The 10,882-nt window shown below is 58.8% G+C and overlaps 1 non-coding gene across 1 annotated transcript; it reads left to right on the top strand.

Annotated features, from left to right (window-relative positions):
* Positions 1 to 8,230: 8,230 nt before the first annotated feature.
* LOC131867838 (5S ribosomal RNA) lies at positions 8,231 to 8,349 on the top strand. Its single transcript, XR_009366370.1, has one exon. It is a non-coding gene; the product is annotated as a 5S ribosomal RNA (ribosomal RNA).
* The last annotated feature ends 2,533 nt before the right edge of the window (positions 8,350 to 10,882 follow it).

Here is a 10,882-nt window from a genome sequence, read left to right as displayed (position 1 = left end):
GACGCGCTTGGGGCGACTACCAGTGACAACCCCTTATCCCGCGACGCGTCCGATACACAGATAGTTCCAAGGCGGCCGAGGAGCCTCACCGCATAGCAATCGGGGTGCGAGGCGAGGGATGCGGCGAGAAGGACCCAACGGCTAGACGGAAGAGGCTTCAGGGCCGCCTCGGAATGGTCCAAGCATCGAACGCGCTTGGGGCGACTACCAGTGACAACCCCTTATCCCGCGACGCGTCCGATACACAGATAGTTCCGAGGCGGCCGAGGAGCCTCACCGCATAGCAATCGGGGTGCGAGGCGAGGGATGCGGCGAGAAGGACCCAACGGCTAGACGGAAGAGGCTTCAGGGCCGCCTCGGAATGGTCCAAGCATCGGACGCGCTTGGGGCGACTACCAGTGACAACCCCTTATCCCGCGACGCGTCCGATACACAGATAGTTCCGAGGCGGCCGAGGAGCCTCACCGCATAGCAATCGGGGTGCGAGGCGAGGGATGCGGCGAGAAGGACCCAACGGCTAGACGGAAGAGGCTTCAGGGCCGCCTCGGAATGGTCCAAGCATCGGACGCGCTTGGGGCGACTACCAATGACAACCCCTTATCCCGCGACGCGTCCGATACACAGATAGTTCCGAGGCGGCCGAGGAGCCTCACCGCATAGCAATCGGGGTGCGAGGCGAGGGATGCGGCGAGAAGGACCCAACGGCTAGACGGAAGAGGCTTCAGGGCCGCCTCGGAATGGTCCAAGCATCGGACGCGCTTGGGGCGACTACCAGTGACAACCCCTTATCCCGCGACGCGTCCGATACACAGATAGTTCCGAGGCGGCCGAGGAGCCTCACCGCATAGCAATCGGGGTGCGAGGCGAGGGATGCGGCGAGAAGGACCCAACGGCTAGACGGAAGAGGCTTCAGGGCCGCCTCGGAATGGTCCAAGCATCGGACGCGCTTGGGGCGACTACCGTTGCCAACCCCTTATCCCGCGATGCGTCTGATACACAGATAGTTCCGAGGCGGCCGAGGAGCCTCACCGCATAGCAATCGGGTTGCGAGGCAGATTATTGGGAAGGGAACCCCCTGGGATGCGGCTCAAGCAGTGCCCAAAGGGACTGGAATGCGGAATCACATCGAGAGACCCAAATGCTATACGAGGGCTCAAATCGAATTATCGATTTGGCCACGACATGGACGCATCGGAACGACTACCTTTGCCGAACCACTCGCAATTGCATCCATACCGAAACCAATAGACATTTCCGTTAGAGCCCTCGCATAGCATTCGGGAATCTCGCATGCCCCTCTAAATCGACCAATGCTGGCGCTCAATGAAAATCCGAGCGCTACCACCGTTCGAGCGCCAGCATTGGTCGAGTTAGAGGGGCACGGGGGAGAATGCTCCAGTCAACACCTCCCCTATATAAGTTATTTGTCCGATTCTCGCACAACCGTAGTCTGCCTCGTCGAATCAAACAACGGTCCCAGATTCCGACTTCCGTTCCGTAGAGACCCAAAAGCTAGATGGAGGCTCGCAAGAAAGAGAGTCGGCGCATAGCAATCGGGTTTCTCGAACGTTTAGGGACCGAGCTCACTTGCGGATAGGGCAAAATCCGCCAAGCAACCCAAAAGCTAGACGGGGGCTCGAATCGAATCGCCTAGGCGGCCACAACAACGACGTGTTGGATCGACTACCAGTGCCAAACCATTCAGCAAGACTAGTCTGTGTCGAGGCCGGATAGAGATTCTCAGAGAGCGCCCGCATAGCATTTAGGAGACCTGCCGCGTCCCTCACACTCGACAAATGGTGGTGCACGTTTATAAATCCGAGCGATCCCAACCCTTTCAAGCACCAACATCGGTCGAGATAGAGGGGCACGGAGGGGGCTGCGTGAGACAACACAGTCCCCTATATAAGTTATTTGTCCGATTCTCACACATCCGAAGAATGGTCATCAAATCGGACAACAGCCCAAACTTCCGACTTCCGTCCCAGAAAGCCCAAGAGCTATCTAAAACGTTCATGGCCGGAACTCGATCGCGGCTATACCAGTCCGCCAAGCAACCCAAAAGCTAGACTGGAGCTCTAGTCGAATCACCTCTGTGGCCATTGCAAGGACGTGTTGGAGCGACTACCATTGCCGAACCATTCCGCAGGTCGAGTCCATACCAAGGCCGCATAGAGATTCACGATGAGCTCCTGCATAGCAATCAGGAGACTTGCCGTGTCCATCACAATCGATAAATCCTGGTGCAAGATTTTTGCATCCGAGCGCTCCAACCAGTCGAGCACCAGCATCAATCGACATAAACGGGCACGGGGGGAGGATGCTCGAGAACACTACCTCCCCTATATAAGTTATTTGTCCGATTCTCAAGCAGCCGAAGTCTGGTCATCGAATCGGGTCAAAGACCACAACTTCCGACTTTACCCACAATGCAAGTCATCGAATCGAACATCGGCCCCCGAGTCGGACTCCATGCGTATGTCAGGTCATCGGACCCAAATTCCGCCTTCCTGCGCATGGCGGGCCATCAATATCAACTCGGTCATCGGACCCAAACTCCGCCTTTTTGCGTATGGCACGCCTTCAAATCGGTCATCGGACCCAAATTCCGCCTTCCTGTGCATGGCGGGCCATCAACATCAACTCGGTCATCGGACCCAAATTCCGCCTTTCTGCGCATGGCACGCCATCAACTCGGTCATCGGACCCAAATTCCGCCTTCCTGCGCATGGCAGGTCATCGGACACAAATTCAGACCTCGCCAATATGCCTACGTATCGAATCGGTCATCGGACCCAACTTCCGACTTCATCCATACTGTAGGGTCTTTGAGGTTGGCGCGGTGCGCTCAACCCAGGGAGTCGACCCATCGAAGCATACACCTCCCCTATATAAGCTATTTGTCCGATTCCCACACCTGTGTAGTTTGCACCTCTGACCAGGACATCGACCCCAACTTCCGAACTCGACTGCAACGACGGCACCAGCGCCTTGGTGCGCACCTTGCGACGCACAGTCCCAACATTCGCCTTCCTGCACATGGCAGGTCATCGGACCCAAATTCCGACCTCGCGAGTATGCCTACATATCGAATCGGTCATCGGACCCAACTTCCGACTTCATCCATACCGTAGGGTCTTTGAGGTTGGCGCGGTGCGCTCAACCCGGGGAGTCGACCCAACGAAGCATACACCTCCCCTATATAAGCTATTTGTCCGATTCCCACACCTGTGTAGTTTGCACCTCCGATCAAGACATCGACCCCAACTTCCGAACTCGCCTCCAACGACCGAACCAGCGCCTTGGTGCGCACCTTGCAACGCACAGTGCCAACATTCGCCTTCCTGCACGTGGCAGGTCATCGGACCCAAATTCCGACCTCGCGAGTATGCCTACATATCGAATCGGTCATCGGACCCAACTTCCGACTTCATCCATACCGTAGGGTCTTTGAGGTTGGCGCGGTGCGCTCAACCCGGGGAGTCGACCCAACGAAGCATACACCTCCCCTATATAAGCTATTTGTCCGATTCCCACACCTGTGTAGCTTGCACCTCCGATCAGGACATCGACCCCAACTTCCGAACTCGACTAAAAAGACCGCACCAGCGCCTTGGTGTGCACCTTGCAACGCACAGTGTCAACATTCGCCTTCCTGCACATGGCAGGTCATCGGACCCAAATTCCGACCTCATGAGCATACCTACTAATCGAATCGGTCATCGGACCCAACTTCCGACTTCATCCATACCGTAGGGTCTTTGAGGTTGGCGCGGTGCGCTCAACCTGGGGAGTCGACCCATCGAAGCATACACCTCCCCTATATAAGCTATTTGTCCGATTCCGACACCTGTGTAGTTTGCACCTCCGCTCAGGACATCGACCCCAACTTCCGAACTCGCCTGCAACGACCGAACCAGCGCCTTGGTGCGCACCAAAAGTGCGCACTTTTGGAGGGCACTTTTCTGCGCTCCAAAGGTGCGCACTTTTGGAGGGCACTTTTTGGAGGGCACTTTTCTGCGCTCCAAAGGTGCGCACTTTTGGAGGGCACTTTTTGGAGGGCACTTTTCTGCGCTCCAAAGGTGCGCACTTTTGGAGGGCACTTTTTGGAGGGCACTTTTCTGCGCTCCAAAGGTGCGCACTTTTGGAGGGCACTTTTTGGAGGGCACTTTTCTGCGCTCCAAAGGTGCGCACTTTTGGAGGGCACTTTTTGGAGGGCACTTTTCTGCGCTCCAAAGGTGCGCACTTTTGGAGGGCACTTTTTGGAGGGCACTTTTCTGCGCTCCAAAGGTGCGCACTTTTGGAGGGCACTTTTTGGAGGGCACTTTTCTGCGCTCCAAAGGTGCGCACTTTTGGAGGGCACTTTTTGGAGGGCACTTTTCTGCGCTCCAAAGGTGCGCACTTTTGGAGGGCACTTTTTGGAGGGCACTTTTCTGCGCTCCAAAGGTGCGCACTTTTGGAGGGCACTTTTGTGCACTCCAAAGGTGCGCACTTTTGGAGGGCACTTTTCCTGTGCTCCAAAGGTGCACACCTAGGTGAGCACCTTCGACCACACCTTGTAGCACACCAAACTCTGACTTTCGACTTCATCCGCAATGCAGGGTCTTTGAGGTTGGCGCAATGCGCACAACCAGGGGAGTCGACCCATCAAACCCAACACCTCCCCTATATAAGCTATTTGTCTGATTCTCATACATGCGTAGCCTGCAGGAGCAATTAGGACATCGACCCCAACTTTCGGCTTCTAAACGAAAACAAGGTCTTTGAGGTTGGTGTAATGCGAACAACTAGGGGAGTCAACCCATCAAACCCAACACCTCCCCTATATAAGCTATTTGTCTGATTCTCATACATGTGTAGTCTACAGGAGCAATTAGGACATCGACCCCAACTTTTGACTTCTTAACGAAAACAAGGTCTTTGAGGTTGACGTAATGCGCACAACCAGGGGAGTCGACCCATCAAACCCAACACCTCCCCTATATAAGCTATTTGTCCGATTCTCATACATGTGTAGCCTGCAGGAGCCATTAGGACATTGACCCCAACTTTTGACTTCTTAACGAAAACAAGGTCTTTGAGGTTGGCGTAATGCGCACAACCAAGGGAGTTGACCCATCAAACCCAACACCTCCCCTATATAAGCTATTTGTCTGATTCTCATACATGTGTAGCCTGCAACAACGATTAGGACATCCACCCCAACTTCTGAATTCGTCTGCGTTGACCGCACCAAAGGTGCACGCCTTGGTGCTCACCAAAATCCGACTTCCGACTTCTTCTGCTATGCGGGGTCTTTGAGGTTGGCGCAGTGCGCACAACCAGGGGAGTCAACCCACCGAATGCAACACCTCCCCTATATAAGCTATTTGTCTGATTCTCATACATGCGTAGACTGCAGCAATGATTAGGACATCCACCCCAACTTTTGACTTCTTAAACAAGACAGGGTCTTTGAAGTTGGTGCAGTGCACACAACCAGGGGAGTCGACCCATCAAACGCAACACCTCCCCTATATAAAGCTATTTGTCCGATTCTCATACGTGTAGTCTGCAGCAGCGATTAGGACATCGACCCCAACTTCCGAATTCGTTTGCATTGACCGCACCAAAGGTGCACGCCTTGGTGTGCACCCTGGAGTGCACTTTGGTGCTCACCTCGGTGCACACTTTGGTGTGCACCTCGGTGTGCACCAAAGGTGCGCACCTTGGAGCGCACCAAAGGTGTACACTTTGGAGCGCACCACATAGGGTCTTTGAGAGGTTGGCGCAGTGCGCACACCAAGGTGGGTGTTGAGGTGCGTGCCGAGGTGGGTGGGTGCTAGGGTGCGCTCCATGGTGGGTGCCAGGGTGGGTGCGTGCTAGGGTGGATTCCAAAGAGGGTCATAGGGTGGGTGCCAAGGTGGGTTGGTGATATAGTGGGTTCAAAGGTGGGTACTAGGGTGGGTTCCAAGGTGGGTCACAAGTTGGGTGCCAGGATGCGTGGGTGTTAGGTTGGGTGCCAAGGTGGGCTCCTGCGTGGGTGGGTGCTAGGGTGGGTTTCAAGGTGGACGCGAGGGCGGGTGCCAAGGTGGGTAACAAGTTGGGTGTTAGGATGGGTGAGTGCTAGAGTGGGTGCCAAGGTGGGTGGGTGCTAAGGTGGATGCCAAGGTGGTTCACAGGGTGGGTGGGTTCTAGGGTGAGTTCCAAGGTGGGTCACAGGTTCAGTGCTAGGGTGGGTGTCAAGGTGGGTGTCGAGGTGCCTGGGTGCTAGGGTGTGGATGCCAATGTGGGTCATAGGGTGGGTACTAGGGTGGGCTGCAATGTGGGTGCCAAGGTGGGTAACATGCTCGGTGGGTTCTAAATTGGGTGCCAGGGTGGGTGTGCACCCACCTTGCCCGAGGTGGGTGCCAAGGTGCCAGTGTGGGTGGGTGCTAAGGTGGATGCCAAGGTGGGTGAGAAGGTGGGTGATAGGTTGAGTGGTAGGATGGGTGGGTGCCAAGATGGGTCACAGGGTGGGTGCAAGGGTGGGTAGGTGCTAGGGTTGGTGTCAGGGTGGGTGGGTGCTAGGTTGGGTTCCAAGGTGGGTGCGAGGGTGAGTGTCAAGGTGGGTCACAGGTTAGGTGCTAGGATGGGTGAGTGCTAGGGTGCAAAGGTGCCAGGGTGGGTGCTAGGATGGGTCGATGCTAGGGTGAGTGGCAAGGTGGGTCCACAAGTGTCAAGGTGGGTGCCGAGGTGGGTGCCAAGTCGGCGACTGCTATGGTGGATGCCAAGGTGGGTCACGGGGTGGGTGCCAAGTTGCTAGGTTGGGTTCCAAGGTGGGTGCCAACGTGGGTGCTAGGGTGCGTGGGTTAAAGGGTGTGTCACAACGTGGGTGCCAGGATGGGTGCGCACCCACACTGGCCAAGACGGGTGCGGGTGCAAGGTTGGGTTCCAAGCCCGGTCACAGGCTGGGTGCTAGGATGGGTGGGTGCCAAGGTGGGCACCAGGGTGGGTGCACCCACCCTGGCCAAGGTGGGTCACGGGGTGGGTCCTAGGGTGGGTAACGGGGTGGGTACTAAGGTGCGTGCCAAGGTGGGTCATAGGGTGGGTGCCAAGGTGGGCACCAGGGTGGGTGTGCACCAACCCTAGCCAGGGTAGGTCACGGGGTGGTTGTCGGGGTGGGCGTCAAGGAGCCAAGGTGGGTGGCAAGTAGCCAAGTTGCGTGCCAAGGTGGGTGTCGGGGTGGGTGCCAAGGATCCAAGGTGGGTGCCAAGGAACCAAGGTGGGTGTCTGGGTGGGTGCCGAGGTGGGAGCCAGGGTGGGTCCCAAGGTGAGTGCAAAGGTGGGTGCCAGGGTCAAGGTGAGTGCCAATGTGGGTTCCAAGGTGCCAGGGTCAGGGTGAGTGCCAATGTGGGTTCAAAGGTGCTAAGTTGGGTGCGAGGTTGGGTGCGAGGGTGGGTGGGTGCCAAGGTGTGCTAGGTGGAAGCCCGGGTGGGTCGGCATCCCATGGGTGTCGAGTTGGGTGCCTGATGGGTGCTTCTTGTCAAGTTTTAGTCGTCGGGACTCATTTCGAGCCTTAGAGGTCGTTTCTTGTCCGGTTGCCCTGTCTTCGACCTGGGAACCCAATTTTGGTCCTCGGGTCCCATTTTTTTTTGTCTCGCATCCCACTTTTGGCCTGTGGCCTTTTCGGGGTCGATTCTCGTTTTGGGCATCAGAGCATGTTTCTTCTCCTAAAACCCAATATTTGTTTATTAAGTCTCGGAACACATTTTTGTTCTCGTGGACCCATCATGGGTCTTGGAACGCATTTGTGGTCCTTGGGTCCCATTTTGCATCCCGAAACTTGTGTTTTGGTGCTTGATCCCTATTTTGGGTGCCCACCTTGCACCAAGTGCGCACCCGGGGCAAACCGAGCGCCTTGGTGCACCGGGGCAAGATCGAGCGTGCACCCGAGGCGCCCCGAACATGCACCAAGGTGCACTCGGCCCACATGTGAGCGCAGGTCGTTGCGCCCGAGGTGGTGTGTGGGCACCGCGTTGCAGACGGGACACTGCACGCACACGACGCCCCCTCCAGGTGCACGCACGTAGGCCGGGCCGGGTGCACACCCGACGCCCTAGCAAGGTGCGCGCACCCGGGCAGGGCTCACACTTGGCGAACGGGGCGCACTTCGCGAGGGAGGGTGTGCACCTCGACGGGGGTGGGTGGCCGGGGTGGATTCGCACGTGGGTCGCGGTTTGCTAAGTACACACTGCGACAAGCTCATAACGGGTGCGATCATACCAGCATTAGTGCACCGGATCCCATCAGAACTCCGCAGTTAAGCGCGCTTGGGCCGGAGTAGTACTGGGATGGGTGACCTCTCGGGAAGTCCCGGTGTTGCACCCTTTTTTAGTTTTTCGTCGGGCGTCGCAATGCTATTTGAATAAACCTTTTGCCCGTTTGCGTTCTCGTCGGGGCCGGGCCGGGCCGGGGTGCGCTGCCCGCACTACCGCGCGCGCGGGGGCGACACCGAGCGCGCACCCGAGGCGCCCCGAGCACACAGGCCACGGTGCAACCCGGGCGTTGTGCGCGCACCCCGGTGCGCCCGAGGTGCTGCGCGCGCACCCAGGTGAAATCGGTGTGCACCTCGGCCAGTGCGCGCTCGGTCGAGTCGCGCACGTTGGCCAAGGTGCACGGTGATGTTTCTTACTCTAAGGTTCCGCACCAGACGCCCGGGACAGGTGAGCGAAGCTGGGCGGGGCCGGGTGCGCGGCCGGGGCAGGTGCACGCAGCTGGAGAGAGCTTTGGAGCACACTTCGGAGCGCACCAATGATGCGCTCCATTCAAAAGTTTCCTGAAAAGGCAAAAAAAGTTGAGATTATAGAATTTCCCACTTGAGAGATTGTAAAAAAAAAAAATTTAAAATGAAGGAAACGCGGGTGCCAAGGTGTGCGCAGCCCAGCCAAGGTGTGCGCACCAAGGCGCCCACCCTGGCGAAGGTGCACGCAAGGTGCGCACCCGAGGCAAACCGGACAATTAACCCAACTTTCGACTTCGCGCGCACCTTGGAGCGCACTTCGGAGCGCTCCTTGGTGCGCACCAATCTTGGGCACCTCGGAGTGCACCATGGCGCCCACCAAGGTGCGCACCCGGGGCAAACCGAGCTCCGACTTCGTGCGCACCTTGGAGCGCACGAAAGGTGCGCACCATGGCGCCCACCAAGGTGCGCAGCCCAGCCAAGGCGTGCGCATCAAGGTGCGCACCCTGGCGAAGGTGCGCACCCGGGGCAAACCGAGCTCCGACTTCGTGCGCACCTTGGAGCGCACAAAAGGTGCGCAACCCAGCCAAGGTGTGCGCACCCCGGTCAAACCGAGCTCCGAATCGTGCGCACCAGAGGTGCACGCCATCGTGCGCACCTTGGAGCACACTTCGGAGCCCTCCTTGGTGCGCGCCGATGTTGCGCACCTCGGAGCGCACCCGGGGAAAACAATGCAATTAACCCGACTTTCGACTTCGTGGGCACCTCGGAGCGCTCTCGGGTTCGCACCTCGGAGCACACCGAGGTGCGCACCTTTGATGCGCTGCCTTCACCAATTTCCAGAAAAGGCAAGAAAACATTGAGAAGGTGTGCGCACCGAGGTGCCCACCCTGGCGAAGGTGCACGCGAGGTGCGCACCCGGGGCAAACCGGGCTCCGACTTCGTGCACGCCGCACCTTGGAGCACACTTCGGAGCGCTCCTTGGTGCGCACCAGGGCGCGCAACCCAGCCGAGGTGCCCACCCCGGCGAAGGTGCACGCGAGGTGCGCACCCGGGGCAAACCGGGCTCCGACTTCGTGCACGCCATGGTGCCCACCGCGGCGAAGGTGCACGCGAGGTGCGCACCCGGGGCAAACCGGGCTCCGACTTCGTGCACGCCGCACCTTGGAGCACACTTCGGAGCGCTCCTTGGTGCGCACCATGGTGCCCACCAGGGCGCGCAACCCCGCCGAAGGTGCACGCGAGGTGCGCACCCGGGGCAAACCGGGCTCCGACTTCGTGCACGCCGCACCTTGGAGCACACTTCGGAGCGCTCCTTGGTGCGCACCATGGTGCCCACCAGGGCGCGCAACCCCGCCGAAGGTGCACGCGAGGTGCGCACCCGGGGCAAACCGGGCTCCGACTTCGTGCACGCCGCACCTTGGAGCACACTTCGGAGCGCTCCTTGGTGCGCACCAGGGCGCGCAACCCAGCCGAGGTGCCCACCCCGGCGAAGGTGCACGCGAGGTGCGTACCCGGGGCAAACCGGGCTCCGACTTCGTGCACGCCGCACCTTGGAGCACACTTCGGAGCGCTCCTTGGTGCGCACCATGGTGCCCACCAGGCCGCGCAACCCAGCCAAGGTGTGCGCACCAAGGTGCACGCGAGGTGCGCACCCGGGGCAAACCGGGGTCCGACTTCGTGCACGCCGCACCTTGGAGCACACATCGGGGCGCTCCCGGGTTCGCACCGGCGTTGCGCACCGTGGTGGGCACCTCGGAGCACACCAAGGTGGGCAGCGAGGTGCGCACCTTTGATGCGATGCCTTCACTAATTTCCATAAAAGGCAAAAAAAAAACGAGATTTTAAAATTTCCGTTTTGAAAGATAGTGAGAAAAAGGGAATGCTGGTGCCATCTTGAGCCCGCCCTGGTGCGCAGCCCAGCCAAGGTGTGCGCACCAAGGTGCCCACCCTGGCGAAGGTGCGCGCCCGGGCAATTAATCCAACTTCCAACTTCGCGCGCGCCAGGGTGGGAGCGCACCCAACAACCGGGCCTGGGAAGAGCCAATGCGAGAAACCCCACCAAACGCTCTGACAAAAAAAGAGGGGGCGCTCCAGTAACCCCGCTTCGGAGCGCACCCTGGGCAAACCCAGCCAAGGTGCCCACCCCGGCCAAGGTGCAGGCGAGGTGCGCACCCGGGG

The sequence above is a fragment of the Cryptomeria japonica genome, unplaced genomic scaffold (genome assembly GCF_030272615.1).
Source record: "Cryptomeria japonica unplaced genomic scaffold, Sugi_1.0 HiC_scaffold_185, whole genome shotgun sequence".
In the NCBI taxonomy this organism is placed as follows: domain Eukaryota; kingdom Viridiplantae; phylum Streptophyta; class Pinopsida; order Cupressales; family Cupressaceae; genus Cryptomeria; species Cryptomeria japonica.
The sequence above is the reverse complement of the archived record's forward strand: the minus strand, read 5'-3'. Positions and strand labels throughout refer to the sequence as shown.